The following is a 15,746-nucleotide window of genomic DNA, read 5'->3' on the forward strand; positions in this document are numbered from 1 at the left end:
GCTGTTCACGCAGCGTCCCCCCCTCCGCCAGCCTGTTCTCACTCTGAAACACGATTTTTTTATTCCTCCCCCCTACCGCCCTTTGGTTAAAAGCAGAAAACACGCTGGTGTCCAGCTGCAGTAAATATGAGCAGCTCTTTTTTTCCCCCAGCTGCAGGAGCCCAGTGCCGCCGTCGGTGCTCCCGAACGCCGACGTCCCTCGGCCGAGAGCGACGGCTGCGCGGCAGGACACGGCGAAGGCACGACCCTGCAGATACCTGGGAACGGCTCTCGGATCCCCCGGATCCGGCGTCCCCAGCAAGCCCGGTTTGCTGCCGGGGTCGGGTTTGCGTTTGAGCTCCCACAGCCCCGCCGAGCCGCTCGCTCCGCCGGCGCCGCTCCGTGAGCCCGGCCRGGCCCGTCCGCAGGGCTCCCGGCGCAGGGGCTTCGTATTTCTGCTTAATGCTAATTCGCGTCAAGTCCCCGCGAAGAAGAACCACCCACGGCACGTATGGAAACAGCCCCCGCGGAGCGCCGGGAGCCGYGCGGCCCAGCGGCACCGTGCGGGCRAGCGGCCGRCGGCRGGGAAAAGGCCRTTAAAAGGAGAAAAGCGCCGATCGCGGACGGGACGYTACTTCCATCGCCGACGGGAGACCCGCGGCCGCTCTCCTCCGGCTCGTCTAAGGCCGCGACGTGAAGAGAAACGTCCCRGCGCGCCGATGCTCTGCCTCCGCTCGGCAGCGAGTGCCAGCGCGCCGGCGGGACCCCGGCAAATACCGACCACAAAATTATTGAAATAGAGGGGGGAAAAAAAAAAACCCAACCGCCGGGCCCGTTGACGACACGGATCAGCTGACGCCGCTCTCCCACTCAGCGGCGGCCGCGCCGGAGCCGCCTCGAGCCGCCGGCACCCAGGGAACCGGCAGCCGCCGCGCCGCGGCTTCCCCCTTCCTCCGGCGGCGGCCGAGCCTCGCGCCGCCCCGCGGGAAACGCGTGGCGGAGGTTTCCCGCGACGCCGCCGGCAGCGCCCCGCTCCCTCCCGCCGCCCCGTTTCCCTCCTTTTCCCCTTTTTTTCCCCCACTTTCGGCCCCGCTGGCGGCTCGGCGCGGGGGCCATGGCCTCCAACAGCGTGTTCGACTCCCTCGGCTCCTACTCGCCGGCTTTCCTGCGGGGTGAGTACGGCGCCGCCGCCGCGTCCCGTCGCTGCCGGCCGGGAGCGCCTTCCCGCGGGCCGGGGCTGGTGTGCGGCTCCCTCCGAGYGCATTCTCCCCTCCGGCACCGTCGAGCCGCCGGCCTCGGCACAGGAAGGGTCGGAGCGGAGGCAGGTTGGCGCTGAGGGTTTATTCCGCATCCGCTTGCTCGCCGCGGTCCGGGTCTCGCCGGGCGCCGCCGCCACGGCCCACGCAGGGCACGGCGGGGGGGGGAGATGTGCGGGGCCGCCGAAAACCTACAGAAATGAGCGTTTGCTGCTTCTGAAGGGAAGCCGAGGGGCAGGGAGCGAGCTGCGGCGGGACTGGGAGTGAGCCTCAGCTTGCCGCCGCGCGCTCAGCTCCGGCACGAGGCTCCAAAGGCGCAAGCGCGCAGCAGCCGCCGCCGCAGGGCTTTGCTTTCGCCGCCGCATTTGCTCCGGCGCCGCCGGCCGCTGCACCCGCGTGTCCTGCGACGTTTCCGCAGGAAGCAGGAGGGATCCCGGCTTTCCCGAGGCTTCCCACAGTCCCGGGACGCTCGCCGGTGGCTGCCGCTCCAGGACGCGTGACAGCATCTGCCTGGGAAGCACCGCGGYGCTTGGAGCAGGGCAGAGCCCTGCAAACGCTCCCTTCTCCCTGCCCCATTTTGCAGGGAAGAAGCGGGAGCGGAGCYGGGGCCGGGGCCGGGCGCGAGCGGGTGAAACCGGGGAGCAGGCCGGGAATGGAGCCCTGCCTAGTGGAGCGGAGCGGCGGCTGCGGTTCGGCACGGCTGCAGCGCTGCGTGGCGCAGGCCACGTTTCGCCTTGGATTTGGGTTTTTTCGCACCCGCAAAAAGTTGCATGTCGTTTTGCGACGGATCAGTGTCGCCGCACCAACTGCGTCCGAATTCTCCGGGCAGAGGGTGTCGGAAAGGGAGCAGAAAAGGGCTCGGCTGGCTTCCAGGGCTGCTGGCGCAAAGCCGGAGCGGCTTCCCCGGCCGCGGCGGCGCAGCGGCGCCGGGAGCCCGGCCCGGGGCTGGCAGCGGGCGCGGGAATAGCATCCCGTCCCCTCGGCACCGCCGCTCCGGGACGGTGGCATCCCGCACGTGTCCTCTGTGCTCCGGGCGGCTAATTAAAGGCAGCCCCGTGGCAAGGAAACGAGAGCGGCTTATAGGAACCATTCGCCTGGCTCTTTCTAATCCGTCCTCTCCCTCCGCCAGCCAGATGGGGAACGCCGGGGCGCAGCGCGTCTAAAAATAGAGGGAGCGAGACGCGGCAAGATCACGTCCYGAATGCAATTGCCGTACAAATGGGAGCCCGTAAAAGCAATAAACATCTTTGTTTCAGACATAATCTTTATTAAATGGGGGCGAATTAAATGGTTGCACCGAGGATGGAAAACGGCCAAACGGTGAAACATTTGTTTAGTATTAGGACAAGAAATCCGTGTTTTCTCTAAGGGGCTCCGTGTGGCTTCTCCCGTGCGCAGCTAGGTTCGGGTGAGGGCTGCAAAACAGTCCTGAATGTTCATTTCAGCTCCACATGGGGTGGTTTTCTTATTTATTCAACCACATTCATATTTTTTGTTTGCTTTTCTGGGCATATCCATGAAAATGGATGTTTGTTTGCACAAATATTTCAGGAATGAAAGGAAAAATCCTGAAGGTATTCACTAGTTAAGCTGGAAATACTTTTATTTTATTTTATTTTATTTTATTTTTTATTTTTTTAATATAAAAATGGTTTCCAGTTCTCCAATGGAACAGCCGAAGGAGGGCAACGCGGGTGAGCCGGACCCGGCACCAGCCCGGAGGCGCTGAGGGATTCCTCGGATCCGCCACCGAGGGAAATACCTGGCAGGGCTGACACAGCTTTCCTCCAAGTGAATGGGTTTTTTGGATATAGATCCRTTTTTGCAGGGGGGGCAGTGTGAGMAGAGCAGCTCCRCGGGGTGAAGAAGCGATGGCAATAAATAATTCAGCCGGCTCTTTGGACGCGGGCGGCAGGCGAGGTGGAGCCGGGGGTTTTCCTCCCGGAGGAGGCACGCTCCCTCGCGCTCGTGGCGCTGGAGAAGACCGACGCGCTCGGGACACCAGCGCCAAATTTGTGAATTAGAAGCAAACTTGGCTCCTGAGTTCTCTTGCGCCCRGGCGCCGCTGGGGAACCCGGGAACAACTGGTGGATTCTTTTTATTTATTTATTTTCCTTCCCTATTTCCAAATGGCTCCCAGCCCGTCCGAGCCGGACTTGCCGAAGGCATCCGCCACGTGCCGCGGTGGCCCCGTCCCCGGCGCTGCGGACGCCCGCTCGCCTGCCCCGGGAGGCAGCGCCCCGCTGAGGTTTTGTTTTATTTTGTATTTCTTTTCCCGCGGCCAGGGCTGGCTCCCACCATCTCCCCGTCAAGCAGCACCTCCTCCGCGCCGGCRTTCCCGCGGTGTCCAGTGCTGCTGTATCGTAGCCCGTTGTCTCCGATGCCATTGCGGCTGCTGCCACTGTCTCGTGGGCTGTTGTAGCGGATGCTGCGGAGCTGCAGGAATCCGGCCTGGGCTTGTAGGTGCCGAGGAGCGTGTGGACGGGCCGGGTGTCGTCCCGCAGGGGCTATTCCGTGTTTGCAGGGGGGAGGTACAGCTGTGCAGCTCGGCCTGGAGAGCGAGCTCTGAAGAAGGTTTGCAATGAAACAGGGAGAGTCTGGCATGTTGGGGACATGCTGCTGGGGGGGCCGAGCCGGCGCTGCAGGTGCTGGTGCTGCAGAGACCGCGAGCGTTATGCAGCCCGCGAGCATTGCACACCTGCAAGCATTCCCATGCGTGAGCATTGCACACCTGCGAGCATTGCACACCCGCAAGCATTCCCATGCGTGAGCATTGCACACCTGCGAGCATTGCACACCCGCAAGCATTCCCATGCGAGCATTGCACACCTGCGAGCATTGCACACCCTCGAGCATCGCGAGCACTGCACGCCTGCAAGCATTCACATGTGCAAGCACTGCACACCTGTGAGCATTGCACTCCTGCGAGCACTGCACACCTGTGAGCATTGCACATCTGCGAGCATTGCACACCCGTGAGCATTGCACACCCTCAAGCATTCCCATGTGTGAGCATTGCACACCCTGTGAGCATTGCACACCCGTGAGCATTGCACACCCGCAAGCATTCCCATGTGTGAGCATTGCACACCCTGTGAGCATTGCACACCCGTGAGCATTGCACACCCGCAAGCATTCCCATGTGTGAGCATTGCACACCCTGCGAGCACTGCACACCCGCAAGCATTCCCGTGCATGAGCACTGCGCGCCCGCGAGCACTGTGCACGTGCAGGGCCTGGTGTGCTGCAACATGTGGCCGGGAAATCTCTTTTCCTTGTGTTCGCCCGCACTTCCTCGGCACGGCCTGCGCACTCGGAGCTTGCTGCCTCCTGATCGCCTGTCAGTRGCTTTGCCTTTTCCAAGCGCACCCTGCTGACCGGTGGCATGCTGATTTTTTTTTTTTTTCTTTTAAATACATTTGTGCGTGTGGGAACGAGTATAAATCCATTTTCTCTCGTCACCTTGTTAYGATCTAATAGGGGTAGCGAGACAGCGGCGTTTGCCTTTGCCGAGCCCTTTAATTCGCGACGATTTCTGGGACTCAATCTCCTCCGATACGTCGCCAGGGCTTGCGGTCCACCGTTCTGGCCGCGCGCGGTTCGGGAAACAAAGACGGAGCTGTGCGCTCGCAGGCGCGGAGCCACACATGGTCGGCATTAGGAGCAAGAATGCGACTTCCCACCCGAAGGAAGGAGTTTTCCTCCCGGCCGCCGGCCGCGCCGCAAACGCGCCCCGGCCGCGGCGGTGGGCACCAGGGAGGGCTTTTAGCAACCTGCCCGCGCGGCGCCCGGCGGGACCCCCCGCCCCGAGCGGCACCGGGGCGCTGCAAAGCACCCGCTTCGCCCCGATTTTTCCCAACTGGGGTGCAAAGGATGCGAACGCATCGCCCGTGTCCGGACGGCCGTTCCGGAGCAGCTCGCTGCCCCGCGAGGGGCCGTTTTGCAGGTGTCGAGCCGCACGTGCGCGAGCGCGCCTCGAGTCGGCCGGGGTTGGTTTTGGGGTTTTGTTGCGACGTGCCCCGGGTTGACGTGTTGCCTAACTCGCGCGCTCGCGCTGGGATGACGGACGGGGCGTCCAAAGCGTGGGCAAATCCATCTTCACGGCCACGAGGCGCCCCGGGAGCGCGGCGGAGYGAGCAGCCCCGGCGCCTCCCTCCTTCCCCTCGACCGCGGCGTTATCCTTTCCCTCCCCTCTTGCCTTTCTAAAAATGATTTGGGTTTTTTTTTCTTCTTTTTGCAAGAAAGTGGGACAGGCGACGCGTCTGCAATCTGGGGGTATTTTCCATAATATAAACACATTAAAAAGGAAAAAAGAAAAAGAAAAGGGAAAATAAAAAGCAACGATGATTTTCCATTCTCACTGGAAGCCGCCAGTGCCTTTGGAACATGAGGAACGTATTACTCAAGCTATTGTAAAATAAAATATAAAAACAACCAAAATAGGAGGAGAAGGGAGAGATTTTTTTTTTTTTAAAGGCCTCGGTTGGGAAGGGAGACACTGAAAAATGTGGTGTGGGGGGGGGGATTTTGCGATGGTTGTGCAGGAGGGCCCCACGGGAGGACCGACCTTGGCTGCGGAGATGGCTGGATTTGGGATCCGCGGGATGGAAAAGGCTGGCGCAAGTCCGCCTGGCTCCGGTTCGGCGGGACGCGGCCGTGGGAGGCTCGTGCGGGGAGTGGGCACCTTCGCGGGGTCCTCTGCCCGGGTGACCGGGGGGTTTCGGGGCTCCGGTGCTGCTCCTTCCCGCTTGCTCCGGGGCTGCGTTTCCATGGGCTATATCGGGATGCGATTTCACAACGCAGCATGGTTTCTGTTAGAATAGCTCCGAAAAAATCCAAACAAAAAGGGCAGGAATGAGGCGATGCACCAAACCCGGCTCCCCGCGTCTCCCCCCTCCCCAGCCGGGGCYGAATTCGGGGCTGGGAGGGACGGACCAGCTGGGGGGGCTGCAAACGCCCCGTGTGCTGGCGGCGGGATGCGCCTGCTCCCTCCTTCCGGGCGCCAAACGCRGGGCGCGAGCTGCACCGGCGGCACCGAGACGATTTAAGGACGGCGCACGGTGCCGCGGCTGCCGGGACTAACGGGCCGAGCGGGGCTCTGCGKCCAGCCGTGCCGCCGTCCCTCCTGGGGCGCGAGGACTTGATGCTCTGAAACCGCACCCTCGTCCTGCAGCGCCTTTGCGCCAGGCTGCTTTTTACTGCCCGCTTTTGTGCCCAATTACGTTGAACCCTGCAATTTTAACACCTTTTTTTATTAGGCCTGGGCCGCTTTGGAAAAAATCTCGCCGAGGGAGGGAGCCGACCGTGGTTTTTTTTTTTCCATAAAACTCAGCAAAACCGCCAGGCTGGCGGGAAGCGGCCCCGGCTCCCCCCGGCGCGGGCGCGAGGACGGGGCGCCCGCCGGCTCCGCGCCTGGTTCCCGCTGGGGCTCGCGGCACGCCGGGGCCCGCGGCGAGGCGCCGGGCGGCACGGCGCGGACACAGCATGGCACGGCACGGCACGGCACAGCACGGCACTAATGCATTTGCCTTTGCATCTCGAGCCGGGCCTAGAGATTCGGGAGCTCTTCCAAGCCCGAGCTCAGCTGGCTGGGACGCCCCAGCGGGATTTTCTTTACTGTCCTTTCCCGGGGCTGGTTTCCGTCGTGGCGCCAGGGTTCATCTTCCTTTAACCCGAGAGCGTTAGAAGGGATCATTTCGGATTTCGGATTTATTAGAAGGGGTCAGGATTTTACGGGAAGACCCCAAACCTCTCTCCTGTGCCCGTTCTGCCGTAGTCTGGGAGTCAGTGGGAAAAAAAGCAAAAGCCGCTTTTGCAAGCAGCACTCAGCTTTCGGAAACGTCCCCATTCGCGTCACCTCCTGGGAGACCCTTTGCCAGGGCTCTTTCGGGGACCGGCAGGCACCAGCTGGGCCCTTCCCGGGAGCATCCGCGCCGCTAACGCGGACGGGTTTGTGGCGATGGAGCTCCCTTGTGCTGGCCGCGCGGAGCGTCCCCGCTGCAGCAGGGGGTTTGGAGAGGCCGGTCGGCAAAGGGAGCGGAGAGAGGGCAAAGGCCGGATGGCGGCTTCTCCCGGGCCGTTAACGTGCCCCCAGCGCACGAGCCGAGCCCCGAAGGCACCGACTGCCCAGCTCCCCGCCGGAGAGTGGGGAACGCGCTCCCAACCCGCGCGCTCCCGGCCGCTCGGGGCGTTCGGCCGGCGGCTTCGGGCAGCCGTGGGAGTGCCGGCAGAGCTGCGGTCGCAGCCTGCGGATGAGCTCCTGCGCTCGCCCCGGAGCCGCGACCGGCGCGGGGGGGGGGGGGCAAGTTCTCCATTTCTGCCCGCTCCGGCCCTAACCTGCCGCTGAACCCGGCGGGCCGCGGCGGGGAGCCCCTGCACCCCCCCCCCGTGCACACACCGGCTCCTAGGAAACTTCTGCAAAAGGAGCTCCAGCCGGCGCGGTTCCCTTCCCCGCCACCGGCCACAGGCGAGGAGCGAGCAGCGGCTTTGCAAACCTTCCCCAAATAGTGCTGATTTGTCTGAGCTCGCAGCCAGAAGCCAGAAAAGCACCTTGTGCGCAGCGTTAGCCTGTGACTAATTCCTCCGAGTCGGGGGGATTCGCTCCGTGCCTAAAGGGAGCCGTGACGCTGGGCGAATCCGCAGGCTCGGCCCTCGCTTGGGCTCCTTTTCTGCGGCTATTCGACAACGCCGAGACTTCCCCGTGGGGGACCTCGAGCAAACTTGCATCACTGAGGGCGTCTTTACAGGATGGCAAATGTTAAACCAGGGTGTTTGCACCGGAAAAAATAATCCGGTGCAGGAGCAGCAGCACCGCTGCCTGCGCCAGGTCGAGTCAGAACGGACCGACCGCAGCTCGCCTGCAGAACGGCAGTGAACTCTCTGCACGCCCAGAATTATTCATAGAAGTGAAACCGGTGAATAATTGCAAAGAGCAAACTTGGAAAAAACTGTAAGGGGCTGAAAGGCAACTTGCAGCTGGGAACAGAGGCTGATTTGGCTGGAATAAATGATCCGCAGGTGGGATGCGCTGGAGCACAGAGCTGCTCTGTGCCACCGGTGAAGGAGCTGCAAAAGCCACAAAGTCTGGGGGATTTGGCAGAAATCGAGGATCGGTTGTGTGGGAATCACGAACACCAGGCCCAGGAGAGGCTGCTCCTGGCCGGGACCTATTTTTTTTTTGGAAAAGGGGCAGGGTGCTGCACTGACAGCAACGCCCAGGCTGCGACCCTGCGGCTGCCTTGCAGCAGGGCTCCCAAACGCTGCTCGTTTTGGGGGCTTTTCCAAACTTTCCACTGAACCCTCCTCCACTGGAGAGCAAGGATCGTCCACCCTGCGCCGGTGCCGCTCTGCAAACCTCATCTGCCTGCGGGCAGCTGGGGAAACCCCCTGGACCGCGGCTCTGCCCGGCCGGCGCAGCAGACGGGTGAGGAGAAACCGCCCGCTGCAAAGCCGCCGGCAGGAGCCGGGGGGCCGCGGATGGAGGGGGGTCCCGGCCCGGGGCTGCCGAAGGGTGCGGATGGCTCCCGCCAGGCTGGGTTTCAGGCAGGGGCTCTGCACCGCTGCGCCAGCACATTCCCTGGAAAGGGCCTGGGAAATTCAGCGCAGGCGCCGGGCGGCATCTCAGGAGCTGCTGCCGCCAGCCGCTCCGGCGCTGCCACGGGAACGGCTCCGTCCCGTCGCCGGTGCAGAGGTGCTTCCCGGGCAGGGCGGCCGTGGGCTCGCGGGACCGGTGGCGAGCGTGCCGGGAAGCGGCGCTTTCCAGGACTCGCTCGCTCCCTCTCCGTGTTCGACTTCCTCAATTGAGCGCTCCGGCAGCCCACGCACTCGCCCYGGCCCTGGTGCAACGCGGGGATGAGGGGGACCAGCAGCCCTTCCCGGGGTCTCCGCAGGCGCCCTCCAAACCCCGGCACGGCATGGGYGCGCAGGCGCTGCCACCCGGCACGTGGCACCTACGCCGTACCCAGCATCTCAGCGATGAGCTGGGGAAGGCGTTAAAAAAAGCACGTAGCGGCTCAGGGGAGCTGAGCGGAGCAGGGCCATCCCTGCCGCTGCTCCTGGGAGCTGCCGGCTCCCGCTGAGCCGCCCCCGGGRCAGGAGGCTGCCGGGGGCCGTTTGCCGTCTCCGCCGGGATGCCGCGAGCCGGGGGCTGCCGGGGCGGCGAGCGAGCGGCCGGCTTGGGCCAGTGCGCGGCTCTTTTCCGCGGCAAGCACTGGCTTCCCGCGGCCTTTCCGGGCTGCGGAGCCAGCGCGCAGCCGGCACGTGCGGCAGGGCTTCCCGCCGCGGCAGCCGCCCCGGAGCCCTTTCCGTGACGGGAACTCCTCGGAGCGCCTGTCCTCGAAATAAGAGCTCGTAACGTGTCTGGCGCGACCCCGCTGGACTTTTCRCGTCATCATGTGACTTTCGCTTCCTCTTTCTGCCATCCAGACGTTTCCCCTTTTTCTTTCCTTTGGAATTTTTTTTATTTCTCACCCTGGCGTGTTTTGCATTTTGAAGGGCTCAGCAGCTCCCCGGGCCCCGGCTCACACCTCCGCAGTCCCCGCTCAGCTTGGACGCGGCGGCAGGCCGGGCACGGAGCGAGGGAGCCCGGGAGCCGCTGCCCGAAATCCTTCGTGCCTCTGGCTCTTTGGGCTTTCCGGCGGGGCGGCTCCGAGGAAGGGCTGTCAGTGCGCGTGGGGATGCCCGGTCCCTTGCGAAACGCTCTGCAGGGCTTCGGCCCATCCGCCGTCCCAGGAGCTGCCTCGGAGAGCTCGGATGTCTCCGTGCAAGAGGGAAAGTCCTGGTTTTCCACAGGGTCTGGCGCAAGGCGCCGCGCACCTCCGAAACCCCCCAAGAAGGAGAGAAACTCCCGTGAACTTTAGCAGCTCTGAACAAAGCCGTGTGCTTCCCGTTGTGTTAGCCACCTCTGGGCATTTTCGGAGGAGATGGGATGTCCTTAGGTGCTCCGTAACCTTTGCATGAATAGTTCCTTTTCTCCGCATAAGCACATTCTTAAAGGAGCATTGGGGGTTCGTTCTCCGCTCGCTTCAACAGTCTTGCTCCTCTGTTCACTTGTTTAAATCRAGCATAAAGCTCAAACTGTTCTTTGAATATTTATGACTAGTTTTTATCTCATGCCATGCATACAAAACATACTTGATTTCTTTCCTAAAAGTTTTTTCAAGTGCAAAGTTTTAAAAACATGTGGCTTTTATTGCAGGCAGGAATGAATAACAGCATTCCACCAGTAACCACATTAAATGGAACAGTAATATTCATATGCGTAAGGGCAAAAGCTGCCTTGTTTCCTATTTGCAGTTGAACTCTGAAATTAATTAAGGACTAAAAGGATCTGACAGTCATTAGGATCCTTTAAAAAGGAGTGGAAGTGGCAGATGGGACCCACGCTCCAAAAAGCTCGGCCGCGCTATCAATAGCGYGGAGGATGTGAGCCCCGAGCACGCTCTTCGCGGTTACGTCGGCGCGGGGAGAGGTGGCTCGCGGCCCCGAACGATAAAGAATGGCACTTCCGTGACTTCCGGACCGCGGGGTTCGCGTCAGCGGCCCTCGTGCTCCGAAGTCACTTCGCCGCCGTTGAAAATCCCGTCCGAGGCGATTGCACGCTGCACGTGCCCCAGGCCCTCCGCTGCGCCGGCGCGTCCCGGCGCTCGCCTGCTTGCGCAGGGTGCAGCCCGGCCGCCCAGCCGCGGTGGGATCGCCGGATCGCCTCCCAGGCGGCGAGGATGGGCGCAGGGCACGAGCGGAGTGGAGCGGAGCATCCTCCGGGGGACGCGGGTGCCAGGGAGGGAGTCGCGCTGGCAGAGACGGGGCAGAGTGGGGCAGGCAAGGAGAGTTGCTGCCCGCTCCGCCGGCCGGGCCCTTTCCAGTCCTCTGATGATGGGGAACAAAACCTGGCTGCAGGCAGCTGGGTGGGAATTTCATGCTGATTTTCTCGGGGACCAGCATTTCACGCCAGGATCCTAAACTCTGGCTCGAGCCTTCCTCCTCCTCCTCCTCCTCCTGCTGCTGCCACGAGCAAGGGCGCCCAGGCGGGTGCGAGGTGCCAGGGCTGCTGGTGCACAAGGCAGGGGGGACTCAGGCTGCGGCGGCTCCCGAGGGGTTAATGGACATCCCGGCTCAGGCTGCGGCAGCTCCGGCCCCAGGAGCAGGTGCCGAGAAGGTGTTTCCCTGCTGCGCGTCTCGCCGGACCCTGCGCGCGGTGGCTGCTCCGCTCAGCACAGTCCCAGCAGAGCCGGTGCTGGAGTCGTCAGCGGGACAGTTTCCAAGCTGGTCTCTTGCCCATTGATTTATATTTGGGGCAAAACCTGCCTTTTTCCCCCTCRTTGCCCTGTGTTCCTTGCCCTGAGCCCCACAGCTTCCTTCTCCTGGAAACAGCCGCGTGAAAGACCGTTATCAACGGTGACACTCAGGGGTTAAAAATTGTCACCATCGTGCGCCCGATCGGACCCAGCATCTGCTGTGTGATTTATGAATGAATAGCACGCTCCCTCCCGGCGTGCTGCTCTTAGATCCCCATGCCTTAACTGCAAAGCAGATCCAGACACCCGCCCGGCCCTACTGAGCGCTCTGCTCCTGAGAGGTCGGAGCCTGAGCTTGCGATGAATTTTTAATAGAAAGCTTCCTATAAGGCTCTGCATTTGCTTCCTTGACGTGGAAGCGAGTGGCTCGGCTGCTAAATAGCAGCTCAAATGAATTAAAAACTACAGAGGAGACTGTAAGGAAAGTAATCCCAGCGAGTAATGATTTAAAGAGCCGCTGACCTCCCTGAAATGTGAACAGTAGCTTTTAAGTATTTGAAAGGAGGCCCATGCAAATCCTGGGTCTTTTGGTCTATTAACCTTTCCTGGAGCGCGGGGAGGGCGGAGGAGGGATATTCCCCATGTGCCGACATTCCTGGGGTGCTCAGGGGAGAGCTGAGCGGCAAGGAAGGGGATTTGCTCCTCTCTTGCCRTTTCCAGCCCAGCTTCAAGGCAGTTGCTCCTGGCTTTGGGAGGGCAGCRGGTGCAGGGGTGATGCACGTCGGCTCTCGCTTGGACCTGCTGCCTCGGCCGGCRCCGGCATGGCAGGGGACGTGCTGGGGGAGAGGCGCAGGCGCTTGTGCCCTGCACATCTGGCAGGGATGCGCAGGTTGTGTTACCGGGACCAAAGGTATTTTGGGGAGCGTTTACATGTCGCCCTGGGGACACTGAGGTGATGCAATCGGGTGCCCTTTCTAACATGCTGCTCCCAGCACAAAAAGGGATTAGGCAAATTCATGGCTGTGAGCGGGAACRGAAAGGAAAAGGCAGGGATGTGCCTGTCATTGTGCCTGGACGCTGGGGGATCGGAGGGGAACGGACCGCAACAGGCGGCCGGGTTTGCGTCCTCCTTCTACATCGCATCTCCCCCTGCCACCCTGAGCCGCAGCGATCTGGGCTAGCTGGACCCGCATTGGCATTAAGCTTCACGAAAGGCGAGGGCTTTCCAAGGAAACCCCTCGTAGGGGCCACACTCCACCCACGCCAGGGCCGTGCAAACCCAGGACGAGAGACAGCGCCGGCCCGGGAAGCTGYGGCCACCCCAGCTGGGCACGGCCGGCGCCGGGCCACCTGCACAGCTGCCGGCGCGGCTGGGCGATGCTGGCTTCCCCGGCAGGCACCCAAAAGCCAGCTGAGGGTTTTGACGTGAGCCGCGGCAGGTGCTGAGCTCAGGGCCCCCCCCCCCCCGGCTGCCTGTAACTGGATCATCTTCTTGCTTTGTGGCTTCTATAAACAGGAAGAGAGAAGTGGCCACCTCTGCCGTGTGTCACGGCGGCTGGGGCCAGCGGGGAGGAAGGGGCTGAGGCGACACGGGTCGCTGGCTGGGCTCTGCGGGGATGGCATGTTTTAGGAATAGCCACTTTAAAAGGCAGGTTCCCAGCAGGGTTTTAAAAAAAAAATGGGCAGGAAATTTAAAGTAAGTAAATCTAAGTAAATCTGGAAATGAGCATGGGGAGTAAGGTGCTGGGGAGCAGAGAGGCAGCTCCGTCCTGCTYGGGACCCTGCGGCCTGTCCAGCCTGTGGTGCCTGGCACCGGCGGTCCCTTTGCTCCCGGTGACAAAGAGGCAGCAGGATGGGGACTTTTGCGACCAAACTCCCCCGGTAAAATCCCCTGGTGGTCGCACCGCCGTCCCATCTCCCGCCCGCACCTGCCCCTCGGAGATGCTGCCCGGGCCGGTGCCCCCCGAGAGGAGGGCGCGGAGGGCGAAAGGGAGCCGGGACCCGCCGAGCAGCCGGGGGACCGGAGAGGCGGGGGAGGGGAGGGGGGAAGGGGGGAGAATCCGGGCCGCCCCGTCGCGCCCGCCCCGTCTCAGCGGCCGCCGCGCCGTGACGGAACCGCGGCGCCAACTAGCGGCCGCGCCGCCGCACTGCAGCGCCGCGCCCGCCGCCGGGGCGCACTGCGCAGGCGCACTGCCCCCCCCCCCGGCCCTCCCCCGCCTGTCCCGGGCCCGGGGAGCCCCGGGGGCCGCGGCGGAGCCCGGCTCGGGGGGGTCGGGCCGGGTCGGGCCGGGCCCCCCCCGCCGGCAGCTCTCCCCGCGGTGCGAGGCGCAGCGTGCCCGGGGAGGCGCCGTGCGCACACCCCCGCTGCTAAAAGGGGGGCAAAAACAAAAATAAATCGCGCTGCTCCGGTGCCCAGCAAGCTTTCACCTAAAAAGGGAAGGATTTCGGCGCGCCTCGATTAAAATCGCAGCGGGGAGGCAGCCCGACGTGCGGGGCGCCGCCGTCGGCCCGGTCCGGCCCCGCTGCCCCGGCCCCGGCTCCGGCTCCGCGGCCGGCGGCGCTGGGGGGGCCCGGGCTGCCCGGTCGTTTACAGGGCAGCGCAGCGAGGGAACCCGCTGCTCCTCCTTCCCGTCTTCCTATTTTGTTTAATTCTTTTTTTTTTTTTTTTTTGGACAAACGCGGTTCTTTTCGTTTCCTTCCCCTGGAGCGGCCGCTGCGGCCGGGGGGATGCGGGAGCGCGCCCGGGCTCGCCCCCGCTAAGCGGTGCGGCTTGGGGAGGAAAATCTTTCATTAGTTTGCGGAGAGCTTTCGGGGGAAGGAAAGATTTTTTTCTTTTAATTTTAAAGAAAGTTTTGTTTTACATAACCCAGCACACGACCCAACACGTAGCGGTAAGGTTTCGGGTCCGGCGACCTCCCCGCCGCCGCCTGCTCTTATACAGGCAAAACGTGCCGTCCCCAGGAAGAAATTTGTACGAGTTGAGTGAAATTGTTAAGAGCCGTCTAAACCGCTCAGCCCCCKACCGCGGAGCGGGGGGAAAACCATCTCCTCTGCGAAATAAGCCGGCAGTTAGACTGCCCGCTGAGAACCAGCGCTTTCATTTCTACTAGGTCGGTAATATTTGGGCTGCAGCAATGGAAAATACATTTCTTTTTAAGCAGTCCCCGCTTTTCTCCCTGCCGCCTGCCCCGCAGCGCATTTCGTTTTGCGTTTCAGAGGAGAGACAACGGCGCGGGGAGGCGGCACCGCACGCAACCGCGCAGCAAAACTTCATTTTTTTCCTGCAGAACCGGTCGCTTCTGCACGGATTTGCGCGCTAGCAGCGCCGGCCGGGACCGCCGTCCCTGCGGGGCCCGAGCGCGGCTCTCGCCCCCGCTGCGGCTGCGGGGGAAGCGCCGGGCGCGCTCGGTGTCCCGCTCCCCGGGGACACTGCGGCCGGTTTCGGTTTTTTGGGAGGGGGGACGCAAAGCGGAGGGGCGGCTGTTTAGCACCATTCGCCGGGCGAGCTCACAGCCCCCGGCTGGGGACGCGGCTCTGCCGCCCACTCTCCCTCCCCGTCGGCGATGCAAAGCCGGCTCGGGGGGACGGCGGGCGGCGCGGGCACCGGGAGCGCTCAGCAGAGGGACGCGGGGGGGCGGCCACTGCTTTAGTCCCCTGCCGCTTCGCGCTGCCGCAGCTCCGGCCCCCGAACGGCCCCATCGCGCCCCAAAACCCCCCGGCGACTGCGGCCGCCGCCGGCCCCGCGGCCGTAATAAGGCATCGGGGCCCCGACGTGTGCCCGCCCCCCCCGTTCCAGCCCAGCGGGGGGCGGGGCTGCCGCTCGGTCACGCCCTCTTTCAACGTTGTCCCCGCCCCTTTCGCCCCGAGGCCCCGCCCCTTCTGCCGGCAGGAGCAGGGTCGTGGGCGGGGGCAAGGGCCCACCCGGCCGCGCCATTGGCGCGGGGGCCCGTCAGTCAGGGCGCTGCCCGCCCCCCCGGGGCCGGCAGTAAATACGGTACCGAGCGGCGCAGCTGACACTTGGGAGCTGGTTTCGGGGCCGCCCGGCGCAAGAAGCCCGGCTGCAGGCGAGGGCACCGGCCGCGACGTGGCTCTGCCGGGGCTCGGCGCCGCCCTTCCCGGCGCTTGGCGGGCGGGACAGCAGCGAGGCCGCCGGAGGGGGCCGCCGCCCGCGGCGACGTCCCGAAGAGCCGGGCGAGAACCGGCCCCCCCGAGCCCGCCCGGCCGCTCTCTGCTCGCCGCCTCCCCGCGGCGCCGGCGGGGGACGGAAATCTGCCGG

This window comes from Apteryx rowi, unplaced genomic scaffold, assembly GCF_003343035.1.
Source record: "Apteryx rowi isolate R43461 unplaced genomic scaffold, aptRow1 scaffold_190, whole genome shotgun sequence".
Taxonomy (NCBI): domain Eukaryota; kingdom Metazoa; phylum Chordata; class Aves; order Apterygiformes; family Apterygidae; genus Apteryx; species Apteryx rowi.